Source organism: Vulpes lagopus, chromosome 18 (genome assembly GCF_018345385.1).
Source record: "Vulpes lagopus strain Blue_001 chromosome 18, ASM1834538v1, whole genome shotgun sequence".
Taxonomy (NCBI): Eukaryota; Metazoa; Chordata; class Mammalia; order Carnivora; family Canidae; genus Vulpes; species Vulpes lagopus.
Genome location: NC_054841.1, coordinates 23944938 through 23959200, shown reverse-complemented (window position 1 = coordinate 23959200; position 14263 = coordinate 23944938). Strand labels below are relative to the sequence as shown.

The 14263-nt window shown below is 37.0% G+C and overlaps 1 protein-coding gene across 9 annotated transcripts in view; it reads right to left on the bottom strand.

Annotated features, from left to right (window-relative positions):
• Nucleotides 1-14263, bottom strand: part of NCOA6 (nuclear receptor coactivator 6) — a 91173-nt gene that overhangs the window by 62032 nt on the left and 14878 nt on the right. The window lies entirely within an intron of this gene.

The window sequence follows — 14263 nt, the reverse complement described above, 5'->3', positions numbered from 1 at the left end:
AGGGAGACAGAGAGGAAGAAGCAGGCTCTCCATTGAGCAGGGAGCCCAAGACTCCAGGATCATGACCTGGGCCAAAGGCAGATGCTTAACTCACTGCATCACCCAAGCACCCTGGAGAGTAAGACCTTTTATTTATGCCTCCTGATGTGATGTAACCTTTAAGTACCAGTCATCATCTACAATGTATTATCACTCAAAATGCCTAACCTAGATCTAAACATATCTTTAAACTTAATTTCTCCTTTATAGGAAATTCAGGAGATAGAGCAATGAGTACAATCACATGACGAAGTATTCGATTACATGCATGCATGAAGAAATAATCATGCATGCATGATTAATACATGCATGAAGAAATAATCAGATGTAGAATGTGGGATTTGCTACAACAAAAGTCATCTGGTCTCTTCAAGACCCAAAAATAGGGAGAAACAATTCTCAATTAAAAGACTTCAAAAAAAAAAAAAAAAAAAAAAAAGACTTCAGAAATATAACCACTAAATCCAATGCATGAATGTTACCTACACACACCTTGAAGAAAACAGCCAGAAAATGTTTTTTAGACACTGGGGAAAACTGAAATATGAAGTTACAGAAGATTTTAGGGCATTCTGAAAAATGTTCTTGGGTGTGAGTGCCTAGGTGGCTTAGTCAGTTGAGCCTCCAACTCTCGGTTTTGGCTCAGATCATGATCTCAGGGTCTTAAGACTAAGACCCTTGTCAGACTCTCCTTGTTGGGCTCCCTCCTTGGCTAGGAGTCAGCTTAAGATTCTTTCCCTCTGACCCTCCCCTCACATGCACATGTGCTTGTGTGCACTCACTAATAAATAAATAAATTTCAAAAACAAACAGCAGTGTCTGTGTGGCTCAGGTGGTAAAACATCTGACTTCCATTCAGGTCATGATCTCAAGGTCCTGAGACTAAGCCCTACACAGAAATTAGAAATTACAGAGGTGACATCTTTGTAACAGAAGTCAATGCAAGTATCACAAGTTGCCAAGTCAACTTAGACATCTTCAGATGATGTTAAAACAGAATTTTCATTAAGTCTACAAAATATATCTTTTTTCTGAAATTAAACCACTATTCAACAAGCATTTCAAAGACTATGGATTCAAAACTCAGGGACATATATGAGATTCCCTTAAATAAATCTTTAAAAGAAACGAATTGGAATATTACAAACACTTCCTTTACATGACAAAATAAATCTTTTTGACCCTAAGTTGTCAGCAGCTTGCTTAATGGGGAAAAGCTGGGAAGAAGACAGATATCCATTAGGTATTATTAAACACTGTGCAGGAGATATAAAGTCAATGAAATGAAACAAGACTAATAGTAAAAAATTGGGAAAAAGAGTGTAAAATTATCACTATTAGCAGATGATATTTGTATTTATATTCTTGAACATCTTAGAAAATCAACAAGGAAACAGAAAAAATAAAAAAATTCAGTAAGGGTGCCTGGGTGGCTCAGAAGTTGAGCATCTGCCTTTGGCTCAGGTCATGATCCTGAGGGTCCTGGGTTGGAGTCCCACATCGAGCTCCCACAGGGAGCCTACTTCTCCCTCTGCCTGTGTCTCTGTCTCTTTCTTTCATGAATAAACAAATAAAACCTTAAAAAAAATTCAGTAATGTAGAATGGTACAAAATACACAGAAAACAATAGTTTTTATTACATTTGCAATCGATCAACAGTAGCTGGGGGAAAAAATCTAATTTACAACAGCAAAAAAAGATAAAATATTTAGGAATGAACTAAAAGAAAATGCAGAGCTACAAGATGAAAATTTTAAAATACTAACAAAGGCTCCAAATAAAAAAAAGACTTGAACAAATGGAATGACACCAAATTAATAGATAAAAAGACTCCTAAACATCAATTCTCCCTAATTTAGAATTTAATAATCCCAATAAAAAATGCTAACTTATTTTTTTAAATGGACAAGCTGACTTTAAAGTTCATATGGAAACAAGAAAAAAAAAACCCTGAAAAAAAATGATTAGTGAAAGAGATAAGCCTTACCAGATATCAAAACATAATGCCTCAGTAATTAAAACTGTGTAGTACTGGCATATAAACAAATGGAAGACCAACGGAAGACTAACATCCTCCAAACTGATCAAAATGGATATGGAATTTTAGAATCTCATGAAGGTGGGAAAAATTAATTTTTCACTAAATGGGTGTAAGTAGCCATGTAGGGAAAAAAAGAAATTAGAGCTATAACTCATATCAAGAGAACTCCAAATGGACCCAAAACTTCAATGTAACAAATGATACCCTACAAGTATTAGAAGTACAGAAGAAATATTTATAACTTTGGAGTGGGTAGGGATTTTCTGACCATGACTCTAAATCCAACGCCATTAAATAAAACTGGTGGATTTGAATACATAAAAAAATCAAAGAATTCTGCAAAGCAAAAAACACCATAAGTAAAGCAAAACAAACCCCTAACAAACAACAAAATGACAAAGAAAGAAAAAATACTGGCAATCATATCACTGATGAAAGAGCAAATCTCCAATACATAAACATACTATAGAAAAAACATAGGCAAAAAAAAAAAAAAAGAAAAAAACATAGGTTTCTGTGTATATGTATGTGCACATATACAGATATATAAAGAGAAGAGCAATTTGGACAAAGAATTATGTCCAAAAATGGACAGAGAGTATGATCATAAAATCACTGAAAAGGAAATACAAATGAACTTTAAACATATGAAAAAATATTCATCCTTACATATAAGAAGAAAAAATTTTTTTCATTCATCAGATTAGCAAAAAATTCAAAAATTTAATAATGCACTCTCTTGGCAAGTTTATGGGAAACCAGACAGTCTCATTCATTGCGAGTAATAGTCTAACATCAGCAATTAGGTATTATCTATCAAAATTACATTAACACAACAATCTCACTTCAGTTTAGTGATCCAATCCTACAGATACACCTGTTCCCACACTAGATGACATATATACAAGGTTATTCCCTAAAGCATTGTTTGCAACAGCAAGATAGGAAATGATCCAAATGTCCATCAACAGAGACTGATTAAATTATAGAACATCTAATAAAAAGGAAATGCAGCAAGAATAAGGATGCTCTCTATGCACTGATATGAGATACTCCCCAAGATACATTGTTGAGAGAAAAAACAAGGAGTAAAACATTGACTACAGTATGCTACTTTTTGTAGAAAAAGAGGAAAAAGGGTTTTATATATGTTAGTATTAAAATAAAATACTCTAGAAGGAAATACAAAAAATAAAAATTATTATCTTCAAGGTAAAATTTTAAAAATCATGTTGTACCAGGAGGCAAGGAAGCACTCAGACCAATAGGGAGATGTCACAAGGACCTAGGTGCCAGTTTTAAGGGGTTTCTACTAGCAAATTTTTTTTAAAGTTTTATTTATTTATGATAGTCACAGAGAGAGAGAGAGAGAGAGGCAGAGACATAGGCAGAGGGAGAAGCAGGCTCCATGCACCGGGAGCCCGACGTGGGATTCAATCCTGGGTCTCCAGGATCGCGCCCTGGGCCAAAGGCAGGCGCTAAACCGCTGCGCCACCCAGGGATCCCTCTACTAGCAAATTTGAGACAATTTTAGTATTGAAATGAACAATGACTAAAATTAATTATAATATCATGAATAAATAAGAATCCATAAATACATAGTAATAGCTCAGAGAGTAAAAATATTGCTCAGGAATTCACCATTAGGGGTAACTATGACATCAACTCCTTACTCTGAAGACTGATAAAGAAAAAGAATGAAGCAAGCAATTTATTTCTTTTAAGGGTTCATCTTTGGTAAAGAGGAAAATTAGAATGCTAGTTTACATTAGAATGTAATGTATACATTAGAATGCTAGTTAATAAGTGCAGAAGGAATGAATTTTAAAATCACCATCGTGCAACCTCCAATGAAATAAGTGATTCAGGCAAGGATGATCAAGGGGTGCTAAAAATCATGTGGTGAAAATTGCTGGAAAACAAGATTCCCACGGTACTAAAGGATTATTTCACAAATTACTTCCTAATTGCAAAGAGAAAACAAGTATCTTTACAATGGAAAGATATGACAGTCACCAGCTTAACCTGGTAATCAAACTCAGTAACAATTAGAGTAATATATATTTTTTAAGATTTTATTAATTTATTTGAAAGAGAGAGAGCACAAGCAGGGGGAACAGCAGGCAGAGGGAGACAGAGAGGAAGAAGCAGGCTCTCCATTGAGCAGGGAGCCCAAGACTCCAGGATCATGACCTGGGCCAAAGGCAGATGCTTAACTCACTGCATCACCCAAGCACCCTGGAGAGTAAGACCTTTTATTTATGCCTCCTGATGTGATGTAACCTTTAAGTACCAGTCATCATCTACAATGTATTATCACTCAAAATGCCTAACCTAGATCTAAACATATCTTTAAACTTAATTTCTCCTTTATAGGAAATTCAGGAGATAGAGCAATGAGTACAATCACATGACGAAGTATTCGATTACATGCATGCATGAAGAAATAATCATGCATGCATGATTAATACATGCATGAAGAAATAATCAGATGTAGAATGTGGGATTTGCTACAACAAAAGTCATCTGGTCTCTTCAAGACCCAAAAATAGGGAGAAACAATTCTCAATTAAAAGACTTCAAAAAAAAAAAAAAAAAAAAAAAGACTTCAGAAATATAACCACTAAATCCAATGCATGAATGTTACCTACACACACCTTGAAGAAAACAGCCAGAAAATGTTTTTTAGACACTGGGGAAAACTGAATATGAAGTTACAGAAGATTTTAGGGCATTCTGAAAAATGTTCTTGGGTGTGAGTGCCTAGGTGGCTTAGTCAGTTGAGCCTCCAACTCTCGGTTTTGGCTCAGATCATGATCTCAGGGTCTTAAGACTAAGACCCTTGTCAGACTCTCCTTGTTGGGCTCCCTCCTTGGCTAGGAGTCAGCTTAAGATTCTTTCCCTCTGACCCTCCCCTCACATGCACATGTGCTTGTGTGCACTCACTAATAAATAAATAAATTTCAAAAACAAACAGCAGTGTCTGTGTGGCTCAGGTGGTAAAACATCTGACTTCCATTCAGGTCATGATCTCAAGGTCCTGAGACTAAGCCCCACGTCAGGCTCTGAGCTCAGCAGGGAGCTTCTCTCTCTCCCTCCCTCTGCCCATCCCACCGTCATGCTCACTCTCTCTCTCAAATAAATAAATAAAATCTTAAAACAGAAGTTCTTGAGTGTGGTACTATTATTTGTGATTGTATAGAAAATGCCCTTATTCTTAGGAGATTCATGGGAAAGTATTTAGGGATAAAGTGTCATAATGTCTGCAACTTATTTTCAAAGTATTCAGCAAAGACAGGTAGCTAGACAAACATGATGCAGACATAGCAAATTATTATCACTGTATTTTTTCTATATGTTTGAAATTTTTCATATTAAAAAGCTGGGGAGGAGGGTATAAATAAATCCTGGGAGGGTATGAATAAATCCTGGGTGCCTGGGTGGCTTAGTTGATTAAGCGTCTGCCTTCAGCTCAGGTCTTAGGTCATGATCTAAGGGTCCCGGGATCCAGTCCCATGTGGTCTGGTCTTTTAACCTCAAGTTCAGTGCCTCTTCCATCATATACTAAATTCTCTTTTTACCAGGGTGATTCCCAGACAATGAACAATTAGCAGAAATACCAAAACCAAGTGATATAGTTTATTTCAGGTCAATTCTCGCCCCAAATATTCCAAAATGACTAAAGTCAGAATATCTGAGATCAAATGAGTATATGCCTTGAAAGAACTGCAGTAACTCTCAATTTTGGCTATACATTTGGGAAATTTTTTTTAAAGATTTTATTTATTTATTCATGAGAGACAGAGAGAGAGAGAGAGAGAGAGAGAGAGAGAAGCAGAGACACAGGCAGAGGGAGAAGCAGGCTCCATGTAGGGAGCCAGATGTGGGACTCGATCCCGGGACTCCAGGACCACACCCTGGGCCGAAGGCAGGCACTAAACCGCTGAGCCACCCAGGGATCCCCCATTTGGGAAATTTAAAAAAATATTTGGGAAAATTTAAAAAATAATGCCTGAGTCATATACTACGTACTGTGGCCTAAGTTTTGGGCATTGAAACAGTGGCCAGCTGATTTTAATATGCAGCCAAAGTTTAAAAACCACACTTTTCATACATTATTTAATTTACCGTATATGAGGAAACTTAGTGAGGTGGGGAATGTGGCTTAAGAATTTGCTCAAATTGGGCAGCCCGCGTGGCTCAGCAGTTTAGCACTGCCTTCAACCCAGAGCCTGATCCTGGAGACCCAGGATCGAGTCCCACGTCAGGCTCCCTGCATGGAGCCTGCTTCTCCCTCTGCCTGTGTCTCTGCCTCTCTCTCTCTCTGTGTGTGTTTCTCATGAATAAATAAAATCTTTTAAAAAAGAAAAGACTTAAAAAAAAAAAAGAATTTGGGGATCCCTGGGTGGTGCAGTGGTTTAGCGCCTGCCTTTAGCCCAGGGCGCGATCCTGGAGACCCGGGATCGAATCCCACGTCGGGCTCCTGGTGCATGGAGCCTGCTTCTCCCTCTGCCTATGTCTCTGCCTCTCTCTCTCTCTCTCTCTCTCTCTCTCTCTGTGACTATCATAAATAAATACAAATTTTTAAAAAATTAAAAAAATAAAAAATAATTTGCTCGAAAAAGTGATGGAGAAATGAGAGCTTTTTCTTCTGTTGCTTATTAGAAAATTTGATTGTTTCTTTAAATTTGTTATGTAATACAAACCATATTATTTGTGAGAAAATCAAACAAAACATAACTATATAGAATCTAAAAGTGAACTATACCACCCTGTATTCCATCTTATTTTTTTTATGTCCTTGGAGTCCCTTTTCTATGTCCTTTCTATGACCTTGGAGTCCCTTAAACCCTTCTTAGGTTCTGTTGTCATTTAGAAAATGATGAGCTAACATTTTCCAGATCTAAGGACACTATAACTATTTTAATACTTGGCTATTTGACTTCAATATTAATCATACTTCCCTGAGGAACTGGAAATCATTTGGCACAAGGTCTCTAACTCTTTCTTCTTCCAGTAGTGGCTGTTGTCCACACTATTCTCATCTCCCTCCTTTCAAAAAGTTAATCTAAGCTGGAAGTTAAAATGGAGGTTACCTAAGAATACCTGGTTCATCTCTATCATTGCCTCCAGCCTAATTTTTCAATGGTATTTTCATTGTTATACTTAAGGAAGCAATAAGAGTCAAAGTTATTAACAACACTGGAAATTAGGACTGCGCAGCTCAAAGAATTGTTGGACCCAAAAATTACTTTAATGCCCAAGGCAGGAATGGGGCTTGAAATCCAACAGAAGAGCCAGGCAGGAAGGTAACAGATTTTTAACTGACCCCCATATGCGTGGCTCCATCCCTCCAGCTACCTGCTGTAAAACAGCTTTCTCCAGGAGCACCTGGGTGGCTCAGTCAGTTGGGCATTCCACTCTTGGTTTCAGCTCAGGTACTGATCTCAAGGTCGTGAAATCGAACAACCCTGTATCTGCTCCACACTCAGCCCATTCTGCTATGATTCTCTCCATCCCTCTCCCTCTGCGCCTCCCTACTCCCTACGCACACGCATGGTCCCCACCCCACCCCCACTCAAGTAAATAAATCTCTCAAAAAATTTTAAAAATAAAACAGCTCTCCAGAGTAAGCAATGGCAGAGGTGATACCTATACTCTAGCATGACAGACCCATTTAGAATAGTTAGCACTATTACATGCCCATGGCTTCCCCTCTCTATTTCAGGTTCTATAACATACAAAGTAGTACACACACATCTTGGAATTTGAAGACAGACACAGGAAGACTTGACCAACCGAAAGCCTTAGGAGCATTACATTCAGGAACCACAGGTATTTGTAGCTTAGGCTTCAAATTATCAAAAACAAATTCTCCTTTCTGAAGTCAAATTACCCAGGCTACAGAAAGGGATTCCCCACCCCCCCGCACTGCTCCTGTCCCCTCAATCAAATAGGAGGCACATAAATGACTGCTAGACACAAAAAGTATTCCAAAACTATCACCGATTAGTTCTTTAGCTTAACACCTGAAAGGAAAGGACAACTTATAGAGCCAGCAAGCAGCCAGTGAGGTACCCATCTATCTTGTTTATTTGGTAAGTACCAGACCTATACACCTCTATCCTTTTTCAAGGAAGAATAACTGAGGGAAAGGAACATTCCAACACATAAGAGAAACTCGGCACCTGTAATTCAGAAAGTGAGTATGTGAGGAGGAACAGGTTAAATTTTAGGTATCAACTACATTATTCTCAATAGATTTGATAAAACATTAAAATGAGAGATCAAAGTCCCTAGACAGGAATGAAAAGAAGTAGTTGAGACACAAAAGTGGAAATAATAGAGGATAAAAAGCAAAGGAAAAATAATGTAAAAAAGTAAATATGTCACCTCAGATTTCAGATCTTTACTAAAAGTTATAAAGAGCAGAATATTTAATTAGATGTATGGGGATGACAAATTTGAGAAACTTCCATAATAGAGATGGAAAGGACAAAGTAATGGAAATTATGAAAGAAGATCGATAAAGAGAGAACAAACAAATGAACAGAAACAATAATCAAAGATTTTTTTGTTTGTTTGTTTTTTGGTTTTTTTTGTTTTTTTTTTTAAGTAGGCTCCATGCCCAACACGGGGCCTGAACTCACAATCCTGAGATCCAGACCACTGAGCCAGCCAGGGGCCCCAATAATCAAAGGTTTTTTAAAAGGGAAATGAATACTTTCCTGAGTCAAAAAATGTTCTGCATCTCTAGCTCAAAAGAGCTCATAATATACCAGGCAAAATTACTGAAAAGATAATGACAGCTAGATTTTTTTCTAGTCAAACTTTTAGATTTAAGGATAAAGAAAATGCCCCACAATCAACCCACAAAGCAATAAAGAAGTCATACACAGATGACCAGAAATCAGGCTGACCTTGGATTTCTGCTTCGTAAGATCAGAAGTCAATGGCAAAATAGTAAAGAATTAGGAGTGGAAAATAATGTGACCTAATAATTCTGTCCTCTCCCTGACCAAGCAGTCATTCAGTCTGAAACTAACATAAAGATATTTTTATCAGATACTTTCCATAAAAATATTATCTAATAATAATTAACCAAAACAAAGACCTTGAGACGGGATGAAATCAGCTAAACATTAAGTCTAAAAAATTGTTATAAATATGATTAGCATCAATGCTATTTTTTTAAATCATAAACTTCTAATTGTTCAGACAAAATTCTACCTCTTACTGTCCTCCATTCTTTTTCAAACATCTTTCAAATGTTCAGGTACTTAATAGCCTTCAGTTCCTTTCTAATAACCATGGGTTAAATGGGTTTTTCCTATTCAGCTTTATAGCCTTCATGGGAAGACAAATTCTAAGCACAAATGAAGAGTGTGAATTCTGGGCCTTTAATACCCAACATCCAGAAGTGTCTACAAAGGTGCAAGACTAGCCAGCCATACTACAGTTACACAGTCATCAGAAATTGGCCACTTACCGTCGTCTCTACTCCTTTACAGCCATTTTGAATGATTGCTAACTCATAGCCCTAACACTACCCTAAATCCTCTAAGTAAGGAATGGAATACTATGCTCCTTATCCTTGACATTTAACTGTATCTATTACTTGGTATTGGGATTTTTTTTCCTTTCTATATTATTTTTCTATTTATTCAATGCTGCTTATTTATTGAATAAAGAGCGCTGAATAAAAGCTATTTTTTTAAAAAATCATTGAAAAGGAAGATCTATAAGATATGAAATAAAGATGAACTATTACTAGTCACCATTATCTTCATCTGAGTACTATGAACAATTCTGCTAATATGTTCAAAAATTCTGTTGTTAATTTAATGGCTTAAGTTCTCCTATTAAAGGGTAAAGAGGGGCAGCCCAGGTGGCTCAGCAGTTTAGCACCGCCTTCAGCCCAGGGCCTGATCCTGGAGACCCGGGATCAAGTCCCATGTCAGGCTCCCTGCATGGAGCCTGCTTCTCCTTCTGCCTGTGTCTCTGCCTCTCTCTCTCTCTCTGTCTCTCATGAATAAATAAATAAAATACTTATAAATAAATAAATAAATAAATAAATAAATAAATAAATAAATAATAAAGAGTTTTAGACTAGATCAAAGAGCATTTGTGTATTCCAGATACCTCATATAACAGAAACCATATAATAACTGATCTTTTATGACCAGCTCTTTCACTTTGCATATTTTGAAGGTGTTGGAGCAAGTAACCTTTTTTTAAAATATTTTATTCATTTATTCATGAGAGACAGAGAGAGAGAGAGAGGTAAAGACACAGGCAGAGGGAGAAGCAGGCTCCATGCAGGAAGCCCGATGTGGGACTGGATCCTGGGACTCCAGGATCACACCCTAGCCGAAGGCAGGCACTTAAACCTCTGAGCCACCCAGGGATCCTGCAAGTAACATTTTTAAAATCACCAAACAATATCCCTTACCAAAAAATACCCTATTTATTTATCCATTCACTTTTCAGTTGCTTCCACTTTTCATTATTATGAATAATGTTGCTATGAATATTCATAATATGAGCTTTTACATGTATATGTTTTCATTTCTCTCGAATATATATATGTATATGGCTATATATTTACAGCTAGGAGTAAAAGTGCTAGGTCATACATTCTATGTTTAACTTTTTGAGGAATTGCCAAACTGTTTTACAAAGCAGTTACACCATTTTATACTCCCACCAGCAGTGTACAAGGGTTCCAATTTCTCTGCATCCTCACCAAGACTTGTTATTACCTTTCTGATTATAGCCATCCTGGTGGGTATGAGTGGTATCTCACTGTGATTTTGATTTGCATTTCCCTGGTGCCAAATGGTGTTGAGCATATTTTCATTTTTATTTGACACTGGCATAATCTGCAGAAATATCTATTCAAATCCTTTGCTAATTTCTGAAATTGGAGTATTTGACTATTGAGTTATAAGAGTTCTTGATATATATTTTTTATATTATGTAGTTAACATACAATGTTATATTAGTTTCAGGTGTACAATACAGTGATTCAATAATTCTATACATTACTCAGTGCTCATCAAAATAAGCGTAATCCTCTTCATCTATTTCATCCCCCTCCCCCGTAACCAGCAGTTTGTTTTCTATATTTAAGAGTCCGGTTTTTTGTCTCTTTTTTCCTTTGCTCATTTGTTTTGTCTCTTAAATTCCATATATGAGTGAAATCATATGGTATTGTTTTTCTCTGATTGACTTATTTCACATAGCACTATACCCCTCTAGGTCCATCCATGTTGTTGCAAAAGGCAAGATTTCATTCTTTTTTTTTTTTTTATGGCTGAGTAATATCCTGTTGTGTATATATATCACATCTTCTTTATCCATTCATCTATTTAAAAAAAAAAGATTTATTTATTTGAGAGAGAGAAGAGGTGGGAGGAAGGGCACAGGGAGAGGGAGAGAAAACCTTACACAGACTCCATGCTGAGCATGGAGGCCGAGGCAGGGCTCCATCTCATGACCCTGAGATCATGACCTGAGCCAAAAACCAAGAGTCAGAGGTTTTGGTTTTTTTCTTGTTGTTGTTTTTTAAGGTTTTATTTATTCATGAGAGACACACAGAGAGAGGCAGAGACAGGCAGAGGGAGAAGCAGGCTCCATGCAGGGAGCCTGATGTGGGACTCAATCCCGGGACTCCAGGATCACGCCCTGAGCCAAAGGCAGAAGATCAACCACTTAGCCATCCACCCAGGTGTCCCAAGAGTCAGAGGTTTTAACTGACTGTGCCACTCAGTGCTCCTACCCACTCATCTATTGGTGGACAGTTGGGCTGCTTCCATAATCTTGCTATTGTAAATAATGTTACAATAAACATAGATGTGCACATATCCTTTAGAATTAGTGTTTTCACATTTTTTACGTAAATATCCAGTAGTGGAATTACTGGATCATATGCTAATTGTTTTTCGTATTTTGAGGTGGCTGCACCAATTTGCTTTTCTGCCAACAGTGCATGATGGTTCCTTTTTTTCCAGATCCTTTCTGATACTTGTTGTTTCTTGTTTTTTTTGATTTTAGCCATTCTGACCAGTGAGAGGTGGTATCTCATCGTGGTTTTTTGATTTGCATTTCTCTGATGATGAACAACCTTGAGCATCTTTTCACGTGACTGTTGATCATCTGGATGTCTTCTTTGGAGAAATGTCTATTTATGTCCATTTTTAAAATGGATTATTTGGGGTTTTTTGTGTTGAGCTGTGTAAATTCATTATATATTTTGGATACTAACCTCTTAATCAGATAAGTTGTTTGCAATATCTTCTTCCATTCAGTGGCTATCTTTTTGTTTTGTTGATTGTTTCCTTTGCTGTGCAATAGCTTTTTATTTTGATGTGGTCTAAATAGTTTATTTTTGCTTTTGTTTCCCTTGCCTTAGGAGACTTATCTAGAAAAACACTGCCAGAGCTGATACCAGAGAAATTACTGCCTGTGTTCTCTTCCAGGATTTTTATGGCTTCAGGTCTCACATTTAGGTTCTTTACTCCATTTTGAGCTTATTTTTGTGTATGGTGAAAGAAAGTGGTCCAGTTTCAATCTTTTGCATATCACTATCAAGTTTCCTTACCACTGCTTGAAGAAACTTTTTCCCATTGCATATTCCTGCTGCCCCCTTTGTCAGATTAATTGACCATTTAATTGCGGGCTTATTTCTGGGCTCTCTGTTCTATTGCTTTGTGTCTATTTTTAATGCCAGTATCACACTGTTTTGATTACTATAGTTTCATAGTATCTTGAAATCTGGGATTGTGATATCTCAGGTTTTGTTCTTTTTCAAGACTGCTTTGCCTATTCAAGGTCTTTTGTAGTTCGACACAAATTTTTTTTTTTTTTTTAGATTTTATTTATGTATTCATGAGAGACGCACAGAGAGAGAGAGAGAGAGAGAGAGAGAGAGAGAGAGAGAGGTAGAGACACAGGCGAGGGAGAAGCAGGCTCTATGCAGGGAGCCCGAGGTGGGACTCGATCCCGGGACTCCAGGATCATGCCCTGGGCAGAAGGCAGGCGCTAAACCACTGAGCCATCCAGGTGTCCCAAGGTACTGGATTCTTAAATCAAAATATTTATCCCCCTTTTTATGTATTTATACAAATATTTAGGCAAAAAAAGGTCACAAGTTGCAACAGTGGCCAGATCTGCTTTAATTAGCTAAAGCTGTGATTCCACAACTTGTCTGTACTTTAGAATCACCTATGGATCTTTAAAAAATTCCAAAAGTGGGATGCCTAGGTGGCTCAGCGGTTTAGCGCCTGCCTTTGGCATGATCCTGGAGTCCCGGGATCGAGTCCCACATCGGGCTCCCTGCATTGAGCCTGCTTCTCCCTCTGCCTGTGTCTCTGCCTCTCTCTCTGTCTCTCTCATGAATAAATAAAACATTTTTAAAAAATTAAAAATTCAAAAACCCAAGTCATAGCCCCAGGCCAATTAAGTCACAATAGAGTGAAGAGTAGGGAAGGAAGGGAGACAAAGGCATTGATAATTTGCCAAGTTCCACAGGTAAGTCCAATGTGAAGAGAAGTTTGGAAAATCACTAAGCTAGAGTTTTTATCTGACTGAATAATGTTAAAATTCATTCTTGGTAACAGAGACAGACAAAAGGGAAAACAAAACAAAACCCAAACTCTACGCATTTGCCTTTCTCTGAGTCAGATTGCAAGGTACCATTCCCCCAACCTCCAATGTTATGAATTCTGAAAACATAAGAAAGAGGGCCAGATAATTATTTTTCTTCTTGGGTTTATTCATGCCTCCATTCCCCTCCAGAATCATAGACAACTAAGATATTCACTTTTAATCTTTTCTCAGTGCTTCTCATGAAACCAATAAAGAATTTTACCATATTATATATATTCAACATAACTTAAAAAGACAAAGCTCACTTGCTTTATTAAGAAACTGGTTTTCTAATAAGAGGATCTTATTTAATTCCATTGCCCTCAGTCCAATTCACATGTCAAATGTAGCTTACCAAACTAAAATGCCCCACAGACATTAAAGTGATTAAAGATCAGAGACTAAAATGCCTTCTTTTTTAAAAAGTAAATTCTATTTCTAGCTAATTAAATCCTTTTCTTTTTTTTCCAATACTTTTCTTATAAATTGAAATCTATTTCTTTAATAAAACAAGATTGCATTTGTGTTCTATAT